The 26411-nt window shown below is 36.8% G+C and overlaps 1 protein-coding gene and 1 pseudogene across 7 annotated transcripts in view; one reads left to right on the top strand and one right to left on the bottom strand.

Annotated features, from left to right (window-relative positions):
• The window catches only part of TTBK2 (tau tubulin kinase 2), a 242175-nt gene that overhangs the window by 13802 nt on the left and 201962 nt on the right, over nt 1-26411 (bottom strand). The window lies entirely within an intron of this gene.
• Nucleotides 15025-15470, top strand: LOC141522105 (eukaryotic translation initiation factor 1 pseudogene; annotated as a pseudogene).

A 26411-nucleotide genomic window follows, 5' to 3' on the forward strand; every position in this document is an offset into this window, starting at 1 on the left:
GTTGTCACTTTGTACACTGTACATTTCACTCTGTATCAGCTCATGTAAGTCTTTCCAGATTTTTCTGAGACCATTCTGCTCATCATCTCTTATATAAAATTTGTTTAACCAATTTCCAACTGATGGACATCCCCCCTCAACTTCCAATTCCTTGTTACCACAAAATACCCTTGTACATATATGTTCTTTTCCTTTTTGTTTTTCATTTCTTTTATAGACCTAGTAGTGGCATTACTAGGTTATAGGATAATGCATGGTTTTTTTTAGCCCTTGAGTTCTAGAGATTGACTGAATCAGTTCACGATTCCACTAACCATGCATTAATGTTTCATTTTTCCCTTCATTCCCTCGAACAAACTACCATTTTCCTAATATCTATAAAGTAGTACCTCAGAATTATTTTAATTTGCATTTCTCCGATATTTTTTAAAGGTCCCTCTATACTTATAGAGGATAAACACCTAAATGGCTATTATACTCTGTTAAAGATTTATTTCTACATATATTGAGATAATCATGCAGTTCTGGAGTATAATATGATTAATGACAGTGTTAATTTCCCTACTATTGAAATATTCATGCAATTCTTGGTAGTAATGGAACTTCATAATTGTGAATGATTGCTTCGATAAATCACTGCAGTCTGACAGCATTTTATTTAAAAAAATTTAGAATTGATATTCATTAAGGTTGTTAGTTTAAAGTTCTTGCTTTATTCTTTCTTGGTGTGGATATTAGAACCGTATCTCATAAAAGAAATCTGGTGGGGGTACTTTATTATATAAACATTTTATTTTTTTTCCTTTCTACCTATCATTTTCCCCACATCCTCCCTTCCCCCCCCAGAAAGCAATCTGTGTATCTTTACATTGTTTATATGCTATGTACTGATCAAAATTGAATGTGATGAGAGGAAAAAAAATATCCTTGAGGAAAAAATATTAGAGATAGCAAAATTATGTAGTATGTAAGAACATTTTTTTTTAAATGGAGGTAATAATAGTCTTTCGTCTTTGTTTAAACTCCACAATTTTTTTCTATGGATACAGGTGGTATTCTCCATCACAGATACCTTAAAATTGTCCCTGATTATTGCACTGATGGAATGAACAAGTCCATTAAGGTTGATCATCACCCCCATGTTGCTGTTAGGGTGTACAATGTTCTTCTGGTTCTACTCATCTAGCTCAGCATCAGTTCACGCAAATCCTCCCAGGATTCCCTAAATTCCCATCCCTCCTGGTTTCTAATAGAACAATAGTATTCCATAATATTACATATTACATACACATATTACAATTTGTTCAGCCATTTTCTAATTCTTTGCTACCACAAACAGAGCTGCTATGAATATTTTTTTGTACAAGTGACATTTTTACCCCTTTTTCATGATCTCTTCAGGGTAAAGACCCAGTAATGGTATTGCTGGATCAAAGGGTATACACATTTTTATTGCCCTTTGGGCATAATTCCAAATTGCTCTCCAGAAAGATTGGATCACTTTACAGCTCCACTAACAATGTATTAGTGTCCCAGATTTCAGTGGGGGTGCTTTCTTTCAAAATTTCTGAGAATAATTTGTGTGTTATGGGTACTAATTGTTCTTTATAAATTTGACAGAATTCTGTGAATTCATTAATTCACTGTTTTTGTAATTTTTTCCTAACTAATTCTCGTTTTCTGGGGTTGGGTTTGGTCTTTTGTTAATTTTGATATTTCTGTATTTTTGAAAATATTCCTTCATTTATTTTGTATTTGAAGGTTTGTTAGCACAGGATTGTGTATAACAAATTGTTTCTAATTATTATTATTTTTTTTGCTAGGACAGCTAGGTGGCACAGTGGATAGAGTAACAGACCTGGAATAGGACTTGAATTCAAATCCAATTCCTGACACATCCTAGTGTGTGACCTAAGTTATTTGATCCTTGTTTGCCTCAGTTTCCTCATCTGTCAAATGACCTGGAGAAGGAAATGGCAAACCACTGCAAGAAAACCTCAAATGAGGTCACAAAGTGTTGATTATAACTGAACAACAACAGCAATTCTTTTTTTTTCCCCTCCTGGTTTTGTTGAGATTTCACATTGCTCATTTGCTATTTTGTTAATTTGACCTTTTTTTGAATCTTCTTTGTTATCAGATTGGATAGAGGCTAGTCAATTTTGTTAAGTCTTTTCAAAGAACTAGCTTTTAGTTTTTTTCTCTTCCAGTTTTTTGATTTTCAGTTTGCCTATTTCTCTTGTAATTCTTTTTTTCTTTAAATTTTTTCCTAATTATATGCAAAGTTAATTTTTAAAATTCATTCATTTTCATTATGAATTCCACATTTTTCTACTATCCTCCCTTCCTTCCCTCATCACTGTGGCAGCAAACACTGTGGTGATAGTTGTACATGTATAAATGCATTTAACATATTTCCTTACTAGTCATGTTGAGAAGAATTAGAATTAAGGGGATAACAACCAGGAGAAAGAAAGAATTCTCTTTAAATTCTTAATAATTCTAATTTTGTATTTATTTAAAGTTTGTTTATTTCTTGGTCTTCTGATATTTAAATAATGCATGTTGATTTTCCATTTGGTAATAATATGTTTGTAGAAAAATTATTTTCTTTTTCATAGACTGCTTTAGCTACATCCCTGAAATTTTTTTATGTTGTTGCACTGTTATAATTTTCTTTCACATCATCACTAATTGTTTCTATAATTTCTTCTCTGACTTACTCATTATTTAGGATTTCATTGTTAAGTCTTCATTTGGGTTTGTATCTTTTGTTTCATTTCATTATGGTCTGAAAAGGATATATTTACTAATTTTGCTTCTTAGATTTATTTGCAACATCACTGTGCCCTAACTCATGGTCAGTTCTTATAAATGTTCCATTAGTGCTAAGAAATGTATATATTCTTTTTTAGTTTCATTCAGTAGATGCCATGTGACTTTTGATGCTAGTTTCTCCAGCAATTTATTCAGTTCTACATTTTCTCTTTTGTTTATCTTTCTGTTAGATTTATTCCCCCCAAACTGAGGGGACACTAGAATCTCCTGTCAACAATTGTGTATGGTCTAGCTAATACTGCTTTAATTTTTATTTTTTGAATTTTACAATTTCCCCCCATCTTGCTTCTCTACCCCTCCCACAGAAGGCAGTGTGATAGTCTTTACATTGTTTCTGTGCTATACAGTGATCAAAATTGAATATGGTAAGAGAAAAATCATATACTTAAGGAAAAAATAAAATATAAGAGATAGCAAAATTATGTAATACCTAATATAATATTTTTTCATATCTAATGCATTTTATTTATATATACATGTATACATACATGCACAATAAGCGAACTATCTTAAGACAATTCATCATGCTCCACACTCCTTTCCACCTTATAGAAAAAAGCTCTATAAGAATCTCAATGTACTTGCCTAAACCACGCACTCATATAGGTGACACAAAAGTTGCTAAAAAAAAACAAATGGGGCAGCTAGGTGTCCTAGTGGATAAAGCACTGGTCTTGGAGTCAGGAGTACCTGAGTTCAAATTCGGTCTCAGACACTTAATAATTACCTAGCTGTGTGGCCTTGGGCAAGTCACTTAAGCCCATTTGCCTTGCAAAAAAAAAACAACCTAAAAAAAAACCCCAAACAAACAAGGCATAGTATACAGATGCAGGAATAACAAATAACTTTAGCAAACATTTACCATTATTGCAGAATGCACACAGACAATGCTTACAGCAGGCATGATTTTATTTTGAATTGAAGGGCATTCCAGAAATGCTCCTCTTTTCACCCAGTAGACACAACTCCCCTCTCATTATTTCATGAACTGTTCATAGGGAGAGATTTATTGGTACCAAGTCCTCTTTCCAGTTAATAAGGGTAAAGTAACAGTTAAAAAAAAAAGACTGAGCCTTACACTTTCAATGTGTAATGTGAGAAAAAAAGTGAGAAACAAAAGTTCTGAGGAGAACTTTAACAGGACCCTACTTGGGCACAGGGCCGGCTCTCTCCCTCCCTCTTGCAGAATAAATGGACCACAATGTGGAATTGTCTGAATTTCTGGTTCTACTCTTCAGGCTTCTCAGAGTCAAAAAGAAAAGGAAAATGCCATTTGATAATGAAAGTCACAGAAACGTCCTTTCCAGATCTGACACTTTACGTTTTTCTAGGTAACAGCACCTAGTTTCCTCAACAAAGGGGGTGGGGTGAGAGATTTAGAGGAGGGACAGGACGGACAAACAATGAAATTAATATTTTCCTTGCAAAACGGTTCTCCAACTAGAAAACCTTCAAGCTCCTCCCTTTCTTCCAACAACTCCGGCCCTGCAGGATTTCCAAAATCACTGATTTTGTACATATGGAAAATAGAGATTTGTGGCCCGTCCCTCGAACCCGCCGCCCCCCTTGCCCTACACACGGACCCCAGGGATAACCACCGCCACTACCGCCCAACTCCCCCCTCCCTCCCGGGGCAGACCTTTGTCCCACCTGCCCGGAGCCCCCTCCCCGCCCCATGCCGGACGGCCCCCCTCCTCCCTTGCCCAGCCGGGGGCCCCGCACTCACGGGCCCCCCACCCCCGGCCCCCGGCCCCGGACGACTTGGCCATGCGGGGGCCCTTCCCCGCCCCCCAGCGCACGCTCGGGGGAGGGGGTCAGCCCCTCCTCCCCGCCCCCCGCGCCCCCCAGCCGCCCCGGCGCTCACCTCCAATATAACATTTTTTTTAATTGAAGGTCTTTGTTTAAACTCCACAATTCTTTCATTGGATTCGGATGGTATTCTCTATCACAGATACCCTAAAATTGTCCCCGATTGTTACACTGATAAAACGAGTAAGTCCATTTAGGTTGCTGTTGTGGTGTACAATGCTTTTCTGCTTCTGCTCATCTTCTTTGCTACCACAAACAGGGCTGCTATGAAAGTGATGTTTTTACCCTCTTTCATCATCTCTTCAGGGTATAGACCCAGTAGTGCTGTCCCTGCATCCAAGGGGAATGCTCATTTTTACTGCCCCTGGGGCACAATTCCAAATTGCTCTCCAGAAAGGTTGGATGAGTTCACAGCTCCACCAATAATGTATTAGTGTCCCAGATTTCCCACATCCCTTCCAACATGGATCATTGTCCTTTTGGTAATACTGGTCAATATGAGAGGTTTGAGGTGGTATCTCAGAGACAGTTAATATTTCTTGAATTTTATTTAATATTTCCTTTATGAATTTAGATGCTAAGGCATTGGGAGCATCTAAGTTTAATATTATTCTTTTTTTACTATAGTTCCCCCATCAACATAGCTTAGCTTTTTTAGATTCATGTGATGAATGTAATTTTTCCCCCCCAGCATTGATCTTTATTCCATTTATGCCTTTTTAAAAAAATATGTGTTTCTTATGAAAACAGATTGTGGAACTTTATATTCTTATTCAATCTATCACTTTCAAAAATTTAACTGGATCATTTAATCAATTCATATTCTGAATTATAAGAGTTAAGTTTCTTCCATTTGGCTCTAATATTGGATTCCCCAAAGTAGATTCCACCCCTCCTCTGTAAACAGACATATGTATGTCTCTTCAGTTATTATTTAGGGCAATTTTATTCCCACCAACTATTTTCTCTTCCCCTTCTATTTCAGCTTTCTATTTTCTAGTTCTATAGTTCTGTTTATTAGTTTCTTTTTCTTGCTTTATCTGGTTATTTAATTCTCTATTCTCTTTTCTCTCTGAGTTAAGTGAAGTAAAATTTATATTCCTCACACCTCCTTTTAAAATTGTTTTCTTAGTTTTAAAATTTCATTTTCTGTGCACCTTCTTAAAGAAAGGATTCCCCCCCATTCTCTTTATAGATTATCTTCCTTCTGTCTATTCTAGACTATTTTTGATCATGACCTTTAAATTTAGTTAATCCTTTAATCTCTTTATCCTTCATGGAATTAAACTTTTGAAGTTTCTATTTGGAGTTCCTTCTTCTAATAAGTGTCTGTTATTCTGCAGCTTTTGATGCTGTTGATCATCCTCCTTGATACTCTCCCCTCTAGGTTTTTGGGACATCACTCTTTGCTAGTCCTCCTCCTACTTATCTTGTCCAATCCATCTCAGTCACTTTTGCTAGATTCTCATCACACCCTCTAATTAGAGATGTTCTTCAGGGTTCTTCTCTTCTCCCTCTATAATATCAGCTCCCCTAGATTTAATCAACATTACTATGCTGATGATTTTCAAATCTACCTATTCTGCCCGTTTCCAATCTCACATCTCCAAAAGCCTTTCAGACATCTGAAAACATCTTAAACTGAATACATTCAAAATGTAACTCATTCTCTTTCTCCCTGACATCCCCCACCCCATTACTGTAGAAGGTAATACCATCCTCCTGAATACCTCTCATACTATTCCTTTTGATTCCTCATTCTCTCTTAACTCCTATATTCAATATCTTCCTAATGTCCATTGATTTCACATTTGCAATATCCTTGAATTATGCCCCCTTCTCTCTTCTGACACTGCCACCACTCTAGTGTAGGCCCTCCATTACCATATATCTGAACTATTGTAACAGCCTACCTCAAATCTTTTTTCACTCCAATCCATCTCTATTCAACCATTAAAGTGACTTCCCTAAAGCACAAGTCTTACTATCATCCCCTATTCAATAAACTCAAGTTGCTTCCTATTGCCCCCAGGATCAAATTCAAAATCTTTGGTTTGGCATTCAAAGCCCCTGTAATCTAGCCTTCTCCTGTCTTTCTATTATTCTTACACCTTATTTCCTGTTATGAATTCATTGATCACCTCACTGTCATGGAAAAAGACACTCCATCTCCCTGCCTATACCCATGCTCAGAATGCTCTTCATATTCATCTCTGATTACTGGCTTCCCTGAATTCCTTTAAGTCCCAATTAAAATCACATCTTTAATAGGAAGCCTTTCTCAACCCTCTTAGCTCCAGTATCTTTCTTCTGTTAATTATTTCCTTTTTGTCTTGATTATAACTTACTTGTTCATATTTGCTTGTTATCTCCCCCCAATTAGCATGTAAGTTCCTTTAGTAAGGACTGTCTTCTGCCTCTTCTTGTATCTCTAGAGCTTAGCATAGTGCCTAGGCCCATAGTAGGTTCTTAATAATGTTTACTGACTGACTAAAAGACTAAAGGAATTGTTTTCCCTTTATTGTTAGCCTTTGATTTCATTAGGGAAGTACATTCACACATTTCCTTTTTCCCTCCTCATCCCTTACATATACCCTTCCTTTCTGCAATTTGAGACCTGTAAAAAACATTGATGCACCCTGTAGGCAGGGTGTTTTAAGATTTGATCCATGGGTTTCAGGTCTTTTTTTTTTTTCAACATCACTTTTATTTGACTTCTGTATTCACTCTGGTCTCCTCATTTAGAAAGTAATCTCTGAATGATTTGTCTTTTTGCTTTTGTTCTCCTTAGCAACTGTAATTTGTTTATTACCTTCTTACATTTCTTTGCCTGGAGTGTTTGAAAAATAATTTCTTCAAGTCTGGCTTTCTTCCTAGGATAATTAAATTTTTTTAAATTGAACTTCCACTTAAAAATGTATAGTTACGCTCACATTTGCAGAAAAGACTTGATTTTACGTTTCTTTGCTTTTTTGGAATACATTATTCAATTCTCTCTTGTCATCTTGGGTACTTAATAGACTTACACTATTCACATGTCTTTTACTTTATTTTTGAGACTTCCTCTAGGACATTTGCAAATTTATTGCTTGTCAGTGGAAATTTAATGATTATAATTTCTTGAAAGTGAAGCAAAAGAAGTTTTTGTTTGCTTGTTTTTTTCTTGGAGGCAATATATAGATTCTTTTAATTGACACTTTGTTTTCTGGGTTTAGAAGTTCTACAGCTTTGTTTTATTTCTTGCATTATGATATAAATGATTTTTTATTTGTTGGGTATTTCTAGAAGATCTATAATTCTTAAATTATTCTGTTTTCAAGATCAATACATTGAGCATGCATGGAGAGCATGCTTCTTTTAATGCTATTTGCTTTTATTTCTCTACTTTAAGATTGCCCTTTATTTCTATGCATTTAGATTCTCACTCAGCTTTGTTTCTTTAAAGACATGCCACTATAGAATCAAGTTTTTCCTATTCTACCAATTATTTCTACTATACAAGACATAAATTCTGCTTTCACAATTCTCATTTCTATTTTAAGTTATTCAGGAAGCATCCTGATGTGGTTCCATACTCTGGTAATCTACAGGATCCTCTGCCTCATTAACTATTCTTTTTTTCCCCTTGAAATACTTATTCCTAGATGCCTAAACTCTTTTCCCTGATCTGGAGGTCATTGTCCCTTCTGTTATTAATATAATCCTATGGTTTACATGCTTATGCTTAACGTCTTTGGGTTTTGTTCTTCTTGTGATGTTGGTAATTTCAGTCTTTAGGGTTTTTTTTTAATTATCTACTTTGGGACTTCTTTTTAATGGTAGTATCTCTGAGGGTTGGATTTCAAAATTTCCTCCCATACTGTGTAATTCACGGTTTACCAGATCAGTCTCTGCCTCAACTCCTGGTGATGATAGAACTAATCCCAACTGTATGCTAAGCTCCTCAAGTTTAATGGAGTATCATATAGTCACACTCATATCAGTCTTGTCCCATTTCCTCTATTCTTTGTCTGAATTCTGTTGAAGCATAGAGAGCTGCCATATTGCTACTGTGACCTGAGAAAATTTCTTCCATTTGGTTTCTTAGGCACTAGGAAGAAAAGGAGGGAAATGTTGAAGTGTTGAGTAAACTTGTATTTCAAAGTGCTTGGGTCCAATTGCTTGTAGCCTTGCTGCTGAGTGTGGGATATGTGGTAATGGTGGGGTGCTAAATGAAACACATTAGGGGTTGGGGACTAACTCTTGCTGTTTTTAGATAATCAAATTCTTGCCTTCTTTGGGTTCTTGGTGTCCTAGATTATGCAGACAGCTTTAACTGTTTTATCTCTGGCACCTATTTCCTATTTTAGACAGGTATGAAAGGTTTTGAGTATTCGAGAAAATGTCTAATGTTTCAGCTTGATGGTCATATAACCCAAGAAGTCTGAGATTACTTTTAAATTTTAATAGGGTGAGAAATTTTTGTTAAGATCTGTATTTATGTGCCAAGATAAATTCCATAAAAAAGTGGCTCTAATGAAGGACCAAAAATAGCAATTGAGATATCTTGAAGATTGTAGGAAATGAAAACCCCAAAATGTACCAGTCGTTAAGACCTTATAGTATCCAATTTTTATGCAGAAATACCCATAGTTTAGGCAATAAAGTAAAATAAATTGCAGATCATAATACAAAGAGACAAATTTGACTTCACAGAGTTTGTGGTATGAAATCCGTGACTGTAACATGGCTCTGGATGAATGTAATAGGACCAATATCAATTAGGATTTACTCTTCCTCCTGAAGCAAATGTTTCCTAAAAGGCCACAAAGTTATCTCTAGGCCTTCAAGTCTATGATTGGAGAAGAAGTGAATACTTAGCTATCTTTAAGATAGCTATCTTTAAGTATTTGAATACTATGATATGGAAGAAGGATTGGATTTGCTCTGTTTAGTCCCAGAGGGCAGAATTGGAAGGAATAGGTAAAAGTTACAAATATATATACGGAAAAATTTCATAATATTTAGAACTGATCATAAATGGAATGGGCTGTTTCAGGAGGAAGTAATGAGTTCTTTCTTAATGGAGATCTTTAAGCAGAGACTTAATGACTGGTTGACAGATAAAAATAAAGGGAAAAAGAAAGAAAATTTATTAAGCTCTTATTATGTGTGCCAGTATGTTAAGCACTAAGGACATAAATATAAATGTAAACAAGCAAGACAGATTGAAGTTCAAGGAACTTAAATTCTAATGAGGGAAGACAGCTAAAGGGAAATGGGAAAGGGGAGGGGTATAAAGGATACAGGAGGAAAGTTCAGAAAACAAGTGGAGTCAGGAGTGAAGTGAACATAATCTGGACCGCAAATGAAATGCTGGTCTAGAGTAGGGACTTGCCAATGAGAAGAATGGATCTCGTGACAGAAGCATCTCTAAGCTGGGAAGGCTGCTCTAGTAAGATGGTTGAGAAATGTATAATGGGAATTCTTTTTTAGCTATCAGTTGAACTAGATGATTTCATGTTCTCTTCCATCTCTTAAATTCTGTGATTCTCTATGATGAAAGCTCAGGCTCACCTTTTACATCCATCTTAAATATTGTCTTTCTGATAAAGTAAGTGCTTAATATCCAGCAAATTTTAACATTGCATATCTCAATGTAACTGAATAAAACCAATTTCCTTTCAACTAGTCAGTCATTTATCTATCTTGCAATGTGTCATATTTCATAAGGCTCACAAATGTGAAATTATTCACAAATATTAATGCTAAGCAGTACTTTTTCAAGTTATTAAATATTTATCAAAGGTCTACAGAAGACTCACTATATAATGACAAATAATTAGAATTTAAATTATTATGTTTGAAAGTTTTATGATAGTAATTTAATGTGATTACTATATTTTAAATTTTTTGTGTTACCCATTTTAATAGCCACAGAATATTTAGGATATGTGTATATTTATTTTAAGTATTACCAACTTGTTTTCTAAAATAGAAAGCCAAGATATGATGAAGAAAAAAAAGGAGAAAAAGAAGAACAAGAAAGGAAGTGAGAAGCAGCAGCATATAATCAGAGCTGAGAAAGATCTGGAAATTATTATTATTCAAGTAATTTACCATAAATAATATGAAGATAGCATGCTCCCAGAGCTTTTTTCTACACCAAATTAAATGAAGCCTCTACACAGACATTAAAGCTACAGATCTCACCAAAAAAAAAAAAAGATCAAAACAAGTTTTCTGCTGTAGACATCAGAAATATGCCTGATACTTTGTTTGGGGAGGGTTGTAGGGCTATGGGTGGAGTACTATAGAGAAGGATGGAGAGAGTGTACTTATGGAACTGGACATGACATCATGAAATTTTGCTTTGCTTGACACTTTGGCTACAATTGGAGGAATGTGTTTATGGGGCTGGGGGAAGAGAGTATAATATAAATGGTTCATGAAATGAATCAACTTTGCATGATGCTTTGGTTCATGAGGATTATGTGTCCATGGAGAATACTTGTAAAAGGAATAAGGTATAAAGTGATTATAATTTGATGTGATTCATGACACTTGAGAAATGTATTTCTAATGAGACAGAAGAGGAAAGGGAATGACTGGGAGGCAATGATGCATATAAATCAGTATTTCTATCAGGACAGATAGAAAGAGCATATTTTGACAAAGGAGTTGTAAGTACAAGACAGGGTTAAAATAATAAAAACATAAGAAGAAGGGCTGCCCTTGGAGAAGGCTTGAAATTAGTGGATAAATAGCAACAGGTGAAGAGGCAACAAAGACCTATTATAGTAGAGGGAAAGAAAGGGGTGTGAGAATACTGAGTAAATCTTACTCAATAGATATGACCCAGAGAGGAAATAACATACATTCCTAATTGGGTTTAAAAATCTATCTTACCCTACAGGTAAGTGGAGGGGGGGGGGGGAGGGAAAGAAAAGGGAAGGACTAATAAAATGGAAAGTGAAAGCAAAAGTGAAAGTTAAAATTTAAAAGAAAAGTTAAAGAGGAAAGGGAGCAAAACAGTGAAGAGAAATAAAAGGAAAGGAAAGGAAAAAGTATAAATGGAAAGACAGCATGCAGGGTAATAAAGTAATCTTAACTGTAAATGTGAATGGGATGGGATGAACTCTCCCATAAAATGGAAGTGAATAGCAGAATGGTTTAAAAACTAGAATTCTATAATATTTTGTTTACTAGAAACACATTTGAAGTAGAGAGATACACACATAATAAAGGTAAAAGGTGGAAGCAAAAAAATCAGAGGTAGTGATCCTGATTTCAGACAAAGCAAAAACAAAAATAGATCTTATTAATAGGGATAAGGATTCATTATTAAACATATATGATCAAGTGTCTAGTATCTAAATTCTTAGAGGAGAAGCTGAATTACAAGCATACATAGACTTCAAAACTTTAATAATGGGGTACCTCAACCTCCCTCTCTCAGAATTAGATAAATCTAAATACAAAAATAAACAAGAAGGAAGTTTAAAGTGAATAAAATATTAGAAAAATTAAATATGACAGATCCCTATATCAAAATTGACTGCGTACTAGGACAGAAAAACCTTACAATCAAATGCAGAAAAGGAGAAATAATATTCATGGTTAGGTCAAGCTAATATAATAAAAATGACAATTCTACCCAAATTAAATTACTTATTCAGCATCATACCAATCAAGCTACCAAATAAGTATTTTATTAAAAAAAGGAACAAAATACATCTGGAGCAACAAAAAGGACAAGAATATCAAGGAAATGATGGGAAAAAGTGTAAAGGAAGGTGGCCTAGCTGTATTAGATCTAAAACTATACTATAAAGTGGCAGTCATCAAAACTGCCTGAGAATGATTAAGAAATAGAGTCACAGACCAGAGGTTCAGGGTAGGTACAAAAGAAATAGTAATAAATTTTTATAGTAATCTACTGTTTGACAAACCCAAAGACATAGCATCTGGGATAGGAACTTACCATTAAAAAACACTGCTGGGGAAAAATTTATGACTAAACAAGAAATAGAATACATTATAAATTACAAATTAATGATTTTGACTATATTAGACTGAAAAGTTTTTAAACTAATAAAACAAATGCTACTAAGAACAGAATGAAAACAGAAAGCTGGGAAACAATTTTCAGTTAGGGGTCTGATAAAGATCTCATTTCTTAAATACATAGAGAACTGAATCAAATTTATAAGGTTACAAGTCATTCTCCCATTGATAAATGGTCAAAGGACATAAACAGGTAGTTTTCAAATGAAGAAATTAAAGCTATATATAATCATATGAAAAAATGCTCCAAATCATTATTGATCAGAGAAATGCAAATTAAAACAACCATAAGGCATCACTTCACACTTACCAGATTGTTTAAAATGACAAAAAGGGAAAATGATCAATGTTAGAGAGGTTGTGGGAAGATTGGGATATTAATGCATTGTTAGTGGAGTAGTGAATTAACTAATCCAACTATTCTGGAGAGCAATACCCTTTGACCCAGCCATACCAATACTAGGCTTACATTGAGAAGACATCATAAAAAATGGGAAAAGTCCCACATATTCCAAAATATTATAGCAGCTCTTTTTGTACTGGCAATGAATTGGAAAGTGAAGGGATGTCCACCAATTGGGGAATGGCTGAACAAGTTATGGTATGTGAATATCAGGGAGCACTGTTGCTCCCTAAGAAACCATGAATGGTCAAACTCTATAGGAAAGCACGGAAAGGATTAAATGTTGAGTAAAGGGAATCAGAACCAAGAGAACACTGCACGCATTAACACTGTGAGTTGATCAACTTTAATGGATGCCACTCCTTTTAGCAGTTCATTATCCATATCCAGAAGAAAAAATAAAAACAAATCACAGAATCTGAATGAACACCATGTTAACTTTTAAAAATTTTCTCTTATATTAGTCCTTCCTATCCCATGGTTTTCTTTCTTTTCCCTTAGTACTAATTTCTCATATTCAAAATGACTAATATGTTAACATGTTAAAATCCAAATATACATGTACAGCAAGACTGACTTTTCACTACTGAGGAGAGAGAGGAGAAAGGGAGGGTGGAAGAAAATTGTGCAACTTATAAATATGCAAGTGGATGAATGTTGAAAAACTTTAACAATATGTAATTGGAAAAAAATAAAATATCAATCAAAAAACAAAACAAAAAATATTGAATTTCAATATGTTCAGCTTTTTTTAAGCTAATTTAGATAAATGTAGGTCAACTTTTCAAGTAAAACATCTAAAACTTTACCAGGATTCTGTCTATTTAATAATTCCCATTCACTTGTCCTTTTATATGTGGTTGTAATTAGAAAATATTGTGTTGAATTTACCTTTTTTCTATTTTACTTTGTCTAAAGGTCTTTCCATAATTCTTTAAACTTGTCAGCTTCTGGTGGATTATAGCATCCTATTACCTTAATATACTATAATTTATTTAACCTATTTAACCATTCATCTTGATGTAAATTTAGGTTTTTTTTCAGTTTTATACTATTACATGTAATGATGCTAAGAAAATCTTTCAACAGATACTTCATTTTCAAAAACATTTTCAAAATCCTGTTAATTAAAAAACTTTCTTAAAGAATGATTACTTTTATAATTTTTCCCTCTGATCTAAAGAAATATTAAATTAATTTCAAGAGATATTAACTAAGCATCCATTCAATATTCAATACAACAAATACATGCATCAGGCACTACTTTAAGAGCTATCATTTTCACCTAAAGTAAGGAGACTTTAGGGCAAGATGTTTGTTCTGTCTCTGCAGAGGCAGGTGGCTCAGTTCTCCCACCTGCACAAACCAAATAATGATCATGAAATCCAAAAAGAAATTGTAATAAATGATTTTTCCCACCTCACAAAAAGCTGAGCAGAAGAGTACAAACAATAGGAAAGGGAGCTGATGGAAAAGACAGAACCAGAGGCTGGCTAGAGACACTTGTAGCCTAGAAGAATTTATGTCTGGAGGCAAAGCAAGCTGAGGGCTCTCCCTCCCCCTGGTCTGGGCAATAACACAGGCAAGGCAGCACTTGGGCCACAGTGGGCACAGGGGTTCCAGGGTCGAGAGAGAGAGAGAGAGAGAGAGAGAGAGAGAGAGAGAGAGACAGAGACAGAGAGACAGAGAGAGACAGGCTATGGAAACACTTTGAAAACTATACAGAATACAGAAGGCAGTCTGGAGGAGCAAAGATAAGAACAAATTTCAAAGCATATACTTTTAAAAATCAATCAATAAAGAAGAGGTTCAGCCCATCACTGAGCTGCCGAGGACTCAGCAGCCTCCCCCTCGAGCCCCCTTGCTTCCTGACGCTCCGTCCCCCCAGCCCACCTTCTCCCGCCATTGCCTTCCAAAAGCCATTTCCACCCAGGAAAAGGAATCGTATCGTATGTCCGCTATCCAGAACCTCCACTCTTTTGACCCCTTTGCTGATGCAAGTAAGGGTGATGACCTGCTTCCTGCTGGGACTGAGGATTATATCCATATAAGAATTCAACAGAGAAACGGCAGGAAGACCCTCACTACTGTCCAAAGGATCGCTGATGATTACGATAAAAAGAAACTAGTGAAGGCATTCAAGAAGAAATTGGCCTGCAATGGTACTGTAACTGAGCATCCAGAATATGGAGAAGTAATTCAGCTACAGGGTGACCAGCGCAATAACATATGCCAGTTCCTCATGGAGAATGGACTGGCTAAGGACGACCAGCTGAAGGTTCATGGGTTTTAAAAGTGCTTGTGGCTCACTAAAGCTTAAGTGAGGATTTCCTTGCAATGAGTAGAAAAATTCCCTTCTGTCCCCTGTCACAAGTTTAAAAACCTCACAGTCTGTATAATGTAACCATTTGGGGGTCCGCTGTTTAACTTGGACTAGTGTAACTCATTCATGTAATAAACTGAAAAGAGTCATGCAAAAAAATAAAAATAAAAATAAAGAAGAGGTTCAGATGATTTAGTTGGAAGTTCCTTACAGAACTTTTGCCAAGAAGAAAATGACAAGCATGTCTTTCAAATAATAATTCTCTAAACTGTAACCAAACTTGCAGATTGAAGTCATAGGATCATAAATTGTGAATGAGAAGAGATCTCTGAAATCATCTGGTCCAATTCTGACATTTCATAGAGAGGAAACTCAGGCAACCAAGAGATCAGAGATCTTAAGTAAGGGTTGTTGTACAAAGACAAACAGTAGGGGGAGGAAGAGAACCATCAGAAAGTGGGCAGGAAAAAAGTAGCAAACATGGGAACTGCAAAAGAGCAAAGCCGGGAAGAAAACAGAGATTCTAGTTCAGTTACAGTATCAAGTGTAGAAGTTTATACAAGCATCATCAGCTATGAAACATTGCAGTGAATCTAGGAACAGAATCTAAAAAGAGCCTTAATTTAGAAGAGGTAGTAATGGAATTCCAGATAATAGAAGGTCAAACAGGATTTAGGCAATGACTTCTTTGGAGATGGATTCCAACATGAAAAAAAAAATCAATTTGGACACCAGTACTGCTTTGTGAGGTGATTATGAGAAGGGTGATTGCCAGATGGTTGTGGGATAAAGTAAGTCACCTGATTTCTGGATATGAGTGTAAGTGGAAACATGTGAGTTGTGTGTACATGCATCTTTGGGATTCAGGGGGAATAGAAGTGCCTAATTATATTCACATGCATATTCATGATCCATATGTACAGGGTTGTTAAGTTATCCTTCTTGCTTGGGAGTACTGCAGGTGCTTTTCCAGTTTTTTTCAGGAGATTTCAAAGCCTGGCTTACTTAGGACTTCAACTGACAAAAGGAGAGCACCTGTACAATACTTCCAGACCACTTCATCAATATATAATATATTCCTTGGAGAGAAAAGCAGGATGACTCCCCTTCCTAGCTAGAAATTCTCAGAAAATTTATGAGGGTTTGGAAGTTTGAGTTCAGGGAAAGGAAGGCAGCTATACCAGAGAGGGTTGGGCCTAGTTTTCATTCAATTTATCCAATAGCATTTATTAAATACCTGCTATGCCAGGTACTGCACCAGCTGCTAGGAATATAAAAGAAAAGGAAACATTTACTACCCTCAAGAAGCTTATTTTGGGGGAGGGGGAAGAAGGAGCACCTATTGAGAAAGTAAGCACAAAATAATTTTGGCAGAGGGAAGAGGAAGCCATTGCAAAGTGGGAAGGTCCAGGATGGGTGGGCCCCTGAACTGAGCTTTGAAAAAAGGTCAAAGTTTTATCAGGTTGATTTCAGTGAGAAGTCTAGACATTCACATAACTTCTGCAAAGGTAAAGAGAAGAGAGAGGCAATGTTTTATGCAGGTAACAAATAAGCTAGGAAGGCTAGAAATATGCATTAGATGAACGATTTGAAAGGTGAGTTAGAGCTGAACTGTGAAGGGCTTTTAAAAGCTTAAACTTAACAGAGGAGTTTGTAATTGATACTAGAAGCTGAAGGTCAGAGGAGCGTTTAGAAATTTTTTTTTAATTTTTAGAAATTTAAAGGTGACAGCTGTGTTAAGGATAGATAAGATATGAGAGGAGACTAGAGGAAGGGAGACCAATTAAGAGGATATTGCAATAGTACAGGCAGGAGTTGATGGTCTGAACTTTCAAGGGTGGTTGCCATGAACAGTAAGAAGACCAGATATGGGACGGCTAGGTGGCGCAGTGGGGGGTGGCTAGGTGGCACAGTGGATAGAGCACCAGCCCTGGAATCAGGAGTACCTGAATTCAAATCTGGCTTCAGACACAATAATTACCTAGCTGTGTGGCCTTGGGCAAGCCACTTAACCCCATTGCCTTGCAAAAACTTAAAAAAAAAAAAGACCAGATGATATAAGAAATATTTTGGAAGTAGAATTCATAAAACCTAGAAAATAATTATACAAATAGGATTAGGGCATGGTGCCACTGTGATCTAGAAAAGAGAGAAGAATTCTGAATCTCCTGAAAGATTCAGGAGAAGAAAAGAATTGTAATTTTTTTCTTTCTTTCTTTTATGGGGGTGTTTACAATATTTTATACTAAAATTTTGGTTATCATATAATACTACATTGAGTTTCTAAACTTTTTCTGTATTGTCCACTGGTCAATATGTGTCATCTGAGTTTTCCATAACACTCCGCCAAAATTCCCATTTAATTTCTTATGCCAACATTATATATATATATATATGTGTATATATATATATATATATATATATGCGCAATATATAGAAATATCAGTGGGGGAAGTCATGGTGTGTAAAGGATAATGATAGATGAGAAATGGTGAAGAGGGAAGAATTTAAGAGGGCTCCAAGGTTTTGAACCTGAGTGATTATAAGGGCAGCAATGTTTTCAACACAAATAGGAAAACAAAAGGGAAAAGTTTTTGGGGAAAGGCAGCGAGCTTGTGAATAACATGAATCAATATGAAATACATACTACAAATAAACAACAAATTGATAGAATCACATTATTCCCATCAAATGTGTATTTTAGAGCTTTAAAACTGAGTGAGTCTAGTGGGGGAGGGGGGGAGAAAGAGCCAAGATGATAAATTAAAAGTAGCAACCAGCTAAACTCTCCCAACATAAAATAATACCTCAAATCAAATTGTGTAGTAGCAGAATCGGACAAAAGTCAGCAGGAAAAGTATGTAACGTTGGAACTCATGTGGCAGCAGCACCAACAGTGGGCCCTGGGGTTGGCTATGACAGCACCTTCAGTAACAACAATAACAGCAGCTTTAGGAGCTCTCAGCTCAGAGATGATAAAGGGTTGCACTACTGATCAGAAAGAGATTACAGAGGATCCACTGCAGACACTGAGTGCAGCTGGCACTGATTCACAACTCCATTACCCAAATACAATTCTGGGTCACAGTTCCAGGATAGAGAGGAGTACTTGTGATTCATCACAAGGGAGCAGGGATACTGTTCACAATTCCAAAGCTGAGAAGAAAACACTAGGGGAGCAGGTGCCCTTCCTGAATAAAGATTAAAGTACAGACTAGGAAAGCAGTGACCACACCTCTCCCCAGATCACAACAACTTGGAGACACCAAAAAATTTGTAGACCTCCATTTCCAAATGAGCAGAGCCCAACTTTAACAAAAAGTCAATAGGTTGGCAAAATGAGCAAACAACAAAAAAGAATATAACCAGAAAATGTTGCTAGAGAGGCAGGGGAGATCAAATGAAAACTTAGAAGACAGTATCATGAAACAGCTATATGCAAATCCTCAAAAAAACCATGCAAATTGGACCCCAGCTCAACAAATATTTCTGGAAGATTCAAAGAAAGAAATGAGTGGTCCTATGAGATTTTTTTAATGTGAGTGATGGAAGAAAATTATGAAAATAGAATTAACAAATTGGTTAAAAAGGTACAAAAAATTGTGAAGAAAATAAGACATTAAAAACAGAAGTAGCTTAATGGTAAAAAGAAAGGTGCAAAATTCACTGAAGAAAAGAACTCTTTAAAAAGCAGAATATGGAATAAATAAGCAAAATAAATAAAAGTAGAATGGAAAAGGAGAAAACCTATTTATGAAAATAAAATAATTTAAAAAATTAGAAGAGGGAAAGAGGAAGTTAATGACTTCATGAAACATTAAGAAACAAAGTCAAAGGGGCGGCTAGGTGGTGTAGTGGATAAAGCACGGGCCCTGGAGTCAAGAGTACCTGGGTTCAAATCCTATCTCAGACACTTAATAATTACTTAGCTGTGTGGCCTTGGGCAAGCCACTTAACCACATTTGCCTTGCCAAAAAAAAAAAAAAAGAAACAAAGTCAAAAGAATGAAAAAATATAAGAAAATGTGAAATATCTCATTGGAAAAATAACTGACCTGGAAAATGGCTTCAGGAGAGATAAATGAAGAATTATTGGATTATCAGAAAGCCATAATGAAAAACAGAGCGAGGACTGCATATTACAAGAAATTATTAAGGAATCTTCTCTAATAGCTTCTATCCACAGAGTAAAATAGAAGAAGAAAGAATTCACTGATCACCTCCTGAAATGGATCCCAAAATGAAAACTCCCAGGAGTATTAAAGGCAAAGTACTGAGTTCCTAGACCAAGTAGAAAATATTGCAAACAGCTAGAAAGAAACAAATTGAATATATATGAAGGCACATGATCACACAAGACTGAAAGGTTTCCATACTAAAAGATCTGAAGGCTTAGAATACAGTATTTGGAAGGCAAAGGAGCTACAATTACAATCAAGAATAAGGCATGTAACTGAACCCACAAAGGGACCCAGTGAGGCAGTTCTCCTACTCAAGGTAATCTGGAAAAGAGCAGAAAGGCTCTGCTCCCCGGTCCGGAGGGGCAGCCTGCCAGAGCGAAAGAACTTCAGCCTCCCGGAGGCAGCCCCAGGGCGCTGGGAGCTGCAGCTCACAGCAGTGGGGGAGTTTCCGGAGCTACACCCCAGGGGAGCACCAGGCACAAAGTGGGGGAACTGCTGGGGACCTCTGCCAGAGCGAGCACAGCACGTGAAGCCCAGCCCTCAGGGCACACAGCCAGCAGCATGGCCACTGCATTCCAGATCCAGGAAACAGAAGCAGGTGGTGCTGGTAAGCAGGAGCCCCCAGGGCATGAGCCCATTGAACTTAGGGAGGGGAGTGAAGAGAGAGAGACTGCAGAGCTCTGTCCTCTGTCCTCTGCCCCTGGAACAGGACTCTGGGGCTCTGAACACATTCAGATCCTGATCGCAATCTAGCCCCCCCCCCAAATAGAACAGCAGGGCCTCCCCCACCTCAGCCCTGTGGCAGAGGGGGGGACTTATGGTCATTCACAGACCAGGAGGGAGGACAGAGCCTCACACACTGAAACCCTTGGGGGAGTGTCCCAAAAGATCAGGAAGCACCCCAAAACCAAGCTCAGGCTGGGAAAATGAGCAAGCAGAGGAAACAAGAGGAACACCATTGAGAAACATGTTGCAAATGAGCCCAAGAAGGATCAAAATACTCAGTCTGAAGATGAGGAAGCACAAGCTCCTGCATCTAAAGACTCCAAGAAAAACAGAAATTGGGCTCAGGCTATGACAGAGCTCAAAAAAGACTTTGAAAATCAAATGAGGGAGTTAGAAGAAAAACTGGGAAAAGAAAGGAGAGAGATGCAGGGAAAACATGAAAAAGAGTTCAGCAGCTTAGTCAAGGAAATCCAAAAAAATGCTGAAGAAAATAGCATGCTAAAAACCAGCTTAGGTCAAATGGATAAAACAGTTCAAAAAGTTTTTGAGGAGAAGAATGCTTTAAAAAGCAAAATGGGCCAGATGGAAAAAGAGATAAGAAAACTCTGAGGCAAACAAATCCTTCAGACAAAAAATGGAACTCAGAGAGATTGATGAATTTACCAGAAATCAGGACTCATCACTTCAAAACCAAAAAAAATGAAAAAATTAGAAGAAAATGTGAAACATCTCATTGAAAAAACAACTGATATGGAAAACAGACTTAGGAAAGATAATTTAAAAATTACTGGAATACCTGAAAGTCATGATCAGGAAAAGAGCCTTGATATCATTTTCAAAGAATTACTACAGGAAAATTGCCCTGATATTCTAGAAGCAGAGGGCAAAATAGAAATGGAGAGAATCCACCGATCCCCCAGAGAAAGAGATCCCAAAAAACCAACCCCTAGGAATATTATAGCCAAGTTGCAGAACTCCCAAGTCAAAGAGAAAATATTACAAGCAGCCAGAAGGACAAAGTTCAAATATCGTGGAGCTACAGTCAGGATCACACAGGACTTAGCAGCAACTACATTGGAAGCTTGTAGGGCTTGGAATATAATATGCTGGAAGGCAAAAGAGCTTAGAATGCAACCGAGAATCAACTACCCAGCAAGGCTGAATGTCCTCTTCCAGAGAAAAAAGATGGACATTCAATGAACCAGGGGAATTTCAAATGTTCCTGTTGCAATGGCCAGAGCTGAACAGAAGGTTTATCTTCAGATACAGGAGTCAGGTAAGCATGGATATTGAAGGAGAGGGGGAAAATATGAAGGACTTGATGATGAACTGCATGTATTCCTGCATAGAAAAATGGCACTGAAAATACTCATAGAGCAGGTAGAGGGAGCTTTTATAGTTGAAGCACATGACAAAGCTGAATTTGAAGATAAAATATGGTGTAAAAATGGGAGTCAAAAGGAAAAAAAAGGGAAATGTAATTGAAGAAAGAAAAAGGAGAGGGGGAATAGGCCAAGATATTTCATATAATAAGATTTTTCTTTATTACAATGAGCTATTACAATGATATGGAAGGGGGGAAGGCAGGGGGGAATGAGGGAATCTTAGCTCTCATCAGAGGTGGCTCGGAGAGGAAACAGCATATATACTCAATGGGGTATAGGCATCTGGAATAAGAAGGAGGGGGGGACAGGGGGAAGGGGGGGTTGTGAGTGATGGAGGAGAGGATGGACCATGGGGGGAGAGTGGTCAGATATAACACATTTTCTTTTTTACTTCTTGCAGGGGGCTGGGATTGGATGGCCTGTCCGGGACCATAGGGCCTAAGGGGTGGTATGGGGGCTCAGGGCCTCTTGGCCCCAGGGCCAGGGATCTGTCTGCTGCGCCACTCAGCTACCCTACAGCAGAGTCAGAGTGAAAGGAGAGAGAAAATATAGTACATGGTAGTGGAGAAATACGAAAGGAGGGAGTTGTGATCGACAATGGCAACGGTGGAAAAATATGGAAGTAACTTTTGCCATGGACTTATCATAAAGAGTGTGATCCACCTGTGAGAGTTGTTGGTGTTGGAACAAAGAAGAACATTTATTATTATTATTATTATTATTATTACTTGGGGGGGGGGTGCAGGGCAAATGGGGTTGGGTGGCCTGCCTGGAGCTGCATAGCAGGGTGACCTTTGGGTGTCTGAGGTCGGATTTGGACCCTTATGCTCCTGGCTCAAGGGCCAATGCTCTGTCCACCACCCAGCCACCCCTACTATTATTACTACTTTATTTTGTTTTGGGTCTTTTTTTTTCTTTTTTTGGTTTTTGCAGGGCAGTGGGGTTGGGGTGGCTTGCATGTCACATGGCTGGGTGATTGTTGGGTGCATGGGGCCGGATATGGGCTTGGGTGCTCCTGGTTCCAGGGCTGGGGCTCTGTCCATTGCACCACCTGGACATACCTAGAATTATTACTATAATTTTTTAAAATTTTTTCTCTCCCCTTTACTTTATTGCTCAAGCAAGTCTATCTTTTTGGGGGGAGGGGGTACTCTGTTTACTCTTAAACAAGAATATTTTATTAATGTATAAAAAATTATTTGTACCAAAAGAGAATAAATATTAAAAAAAAAGAATAAGGCACATACCCAAAAGGCAACAAAAATGTGCATACCCTTTGATCCAGCAATATCACTACTGGGTCTATACCCTGAAGAGATGATGAAAAAGGGTAAAAATATCACTTGTACAAAAATATTCATAGCAGCCCTGTTTGTGGTGGCAAAGAATTGGAAATCAAGTAAATGTCCTTCAATTGGGGAATGGCTTAGCAAACTGTGGTATATGTATATCATGGAACACTATTGTTCTATTAGAAACAAGGAGGGATGGGAATTCAGGGAAGCCTGGAGGGATTTGCCTGAACTGATGCTGAGTGAGATGAGCAGAACCAGAAAAACACTGTACAACCTAATAGCAACAAGGGGGTGATGAGTAACCTTGATGGACATGCTTATTTCATTAGTGCAACAGTTGGGGACAATTTGGGGCTGTCTGCAATGGAGAATACCATCTGTATCCAGATAAAGAACCACGGAGTTTGAACAAAGTTCAAGGACTATTCCCTTTAATTTAGGGAAAAAAACACTATCTTATTGTCTGATCTTGTTATCTCTTATACTTTATGTTTCTTCTTTAAGGATATGATTTCTCTCTTATCACACTCAATTTGGATCAATGTACAACATGGAAACAATTTAAAGACTGACAAATTGCTTTCTGTGGGGGGTGGGGGAGGGAAGTAAGATGGGGGAAATTGTAAAACTCAAAATAAATAAAATTTTTAATTAAAAAATAAAAATTTTAAAAAAGAATAAGCTATGTAGCAAAACTGAGTATAATCTTTCAGGAGGAAAAAAATGGACATTTAATGAAATGGAGGACTTGTAAGCATTCCTTATGAAAAGCCTAAGAGATGAACAGAAAATTTGACTTTCAAGCACAAGACTTAGGAAAATCATAAAAATATAAACATGAAAGAGCATCATAAGGGATACAATGATGTTAAACTGTTTGCATTCCTATATAAAAACATGATCCATGCAACTTTTAAAAAATAATAATTTTATTTATTTTTCCAATTACATGAAAAAGTTTTTTTTTAAAAAATTTATTTAAGTCAATGGGGTCAAGTGACTTGCCCAAGGTCACCCAGCTAGGCAGTTATTAAGTGTCCGAGGCCGGATTTGAACTTAGGTACTCCTGATTCCAGGTCCACTGTGCCACCTGGCTGCCCCTCAAAAATAGTTTTCAACAATAATTTTTGAAATTTTGAGTTTTACATTTTTCTTCTTCCTTCCTTTCTCTCTCCCCTCTCTGTAACTTCTAAAAATGTTATCATTTTCAGGGCAGTTAGAAAGTGTTTACATGCAGAGAGGGCATGGGTGTGAGGTCAATTATGTTGCGGTGATCTCCAAAAAAAAAAAAAAATGAAGAGGTGATAATGATGGCTGTACTTGAAAGAAGTGGGGAGATTGGGCCAGCTAGGTGGTGTAGTGGATAAAGCACCAGCCCTGAAGTCAGGAGTACCTGGGTTCAAATCCGGTCTCGGGACTCTTAATAATTACCTAGCTGTGTGGCTTTGGGCAAGCCACTTAACCCCATTTGCCTTGCAAAAAAGAAAAACCTTAAAAAAAAAAAAAGAGGTAGAATGAGAATGTGGTGGAGAATGCTTGAATGTTGCTTTTATGGGAATTGGTTCAAACAGGGAAGCATGCACGCGCACACACACACACACACACACACACACACACACACACAGTCTGATATAGAGATCTCTTTTACCTAAAAGGGATATAGGAGAAGTAGAGATTAAAAGAAATGGGGATAGAGGCAATGATAAAAGAGAGGGTGGATTAGAGGAGGCAATGATCAGAAGCAAAACAGATTCTTTGAGGACAGGATAAAAAGGGAGAAAGGATAAACAAGAAGATACAGATAGAGGGAAATATCCAGTAATCATAACAGTGAATGTAAATGGGATGAGCTCACTCAAAAAATGAAAAGCAGAATGGATTACAAACCAAAATACATTAGTTACAAGAGATACACTTGGGATGGAAAGTCACTCACAGAGTTAAAGAGGGTAGAGTAGAATTTATTATATATCTCAGCTGAAATAAAGACAGGGGGTAATAATCATGATTCAGACAATGTAAAAGCAACAATAAACATAATTAAAAGAGAAAATCAGGGAAACTACATATTGCTAAAAAGTACCATTAGATAATGGGATAATACAATTTTTCTTACAAAGTTTCTCTGATTACAGACCTCATTTCCCAAAAATATAGGGAACTGAGTCAAATTTGTTTAAAAAAAAAAAACCATTCCCCAATTGAAAAATGATTAAAAGATATGAAATAGACTGCTAGGTAGATAGAATTGCTGGGTCTTAGAGCTCAAAGCTAACCTCAGTCACTATGCAGTCTTAGGCAAGTAACTTAACCCCATACGCTCAGTCTCCTCATCTGTTAAATGAATTGGAGAAGGAAATGACAAACCACTCCAATATCTTTGCCAAGAAAACCCCAATGGTTCACGAGTCAGACATGACTCAAATGATTGAACAACAACAATAAAGCATATGAACAAGCTGTTTTCAGAACAAATCAAAGTTATAAAGAGTTATATGAAAACATGCTCTTGATCACTATTGATTAGAGAAATTAATGCAATTTAAAACAATTCTGAGGCACAAGCTCCCACCTACCAGCAGTGACAAATGTTACAGAGAGGATATCTATGTTCAAAATCATTTATAGCAGCTCTTTTTATGGTGACAAAGAATAGAAAATTGAGGGGATGCTGATCAATTGAGGAATGGCTAAACAAGTTGTGACATATGATTGTCATAGAGTACCACTGTCCTATAAGAAATGACAAAAAGGGGTGGTTTTGGAAAAACATGGCAAGGCCTAAATGAACTGATGAAAAGTAAAGTAAGAAGAACCAGGAAGATCAACGATGTGAAAGACCTGAACCAATGTGCTGATAGGAAAAACAAACAGATCATTTCTCATTTATCAAAGTGGCCAAGACAGAAAAAGATGAAAAAAAAATTAAATGTTGTTGGGTGACTCAGAAAAAAAAGGAAAATTAATTTACTGCTAGAATGATGTTATATTGTAATGCAGTAATCCCAATACTGGGTTTTTACCTAAAGAAAGTAATTGATAATAAGAAAAGATCTACCTGCATGAAAATATTCATTATCGTAAAGTTTTTTACTAGCAGAAAGTTGAAGGCAAATTGTGTGTTCAACAGAGAATGGCTGGCCTCAGACGCTTAATAATAATTACCTAGCTGTGTAACCTTGGGCAAGTCACTTAACCCCACTGCCTTGCCAAAAAAAAAATAGCAATTAGAGAATGGCTAGACAAATTATGATATGAATATAACTGAATACTATTTGGCCAGAAGGAACAATGAATATGAAAAATTGAAAGTAATGGGAAACCTCTATAAATTAATACAATTAACAATATACAGTTACCATAGTGAAACAAATGAAGAAAAATTTAAATGTCAACAAAACTTGGG

The sequence above is a fragment of the Macrotis lagotis genome, chromosome 4 (genome assembly GCF_037893015.1).
Source record: "Macrotis lagotis isolate mMagLag1 chromosome 4, bilby.v1.9.chrom.fasta, whole genome shotgun sequence".
Taxonomy (NCBI): domain Eukaryota; kingdom Metazoa; phylum Chordata; class Mammalia; order Peramelemorphia; family Peramelidae; genus Macrotis; species Macrotis lagotis.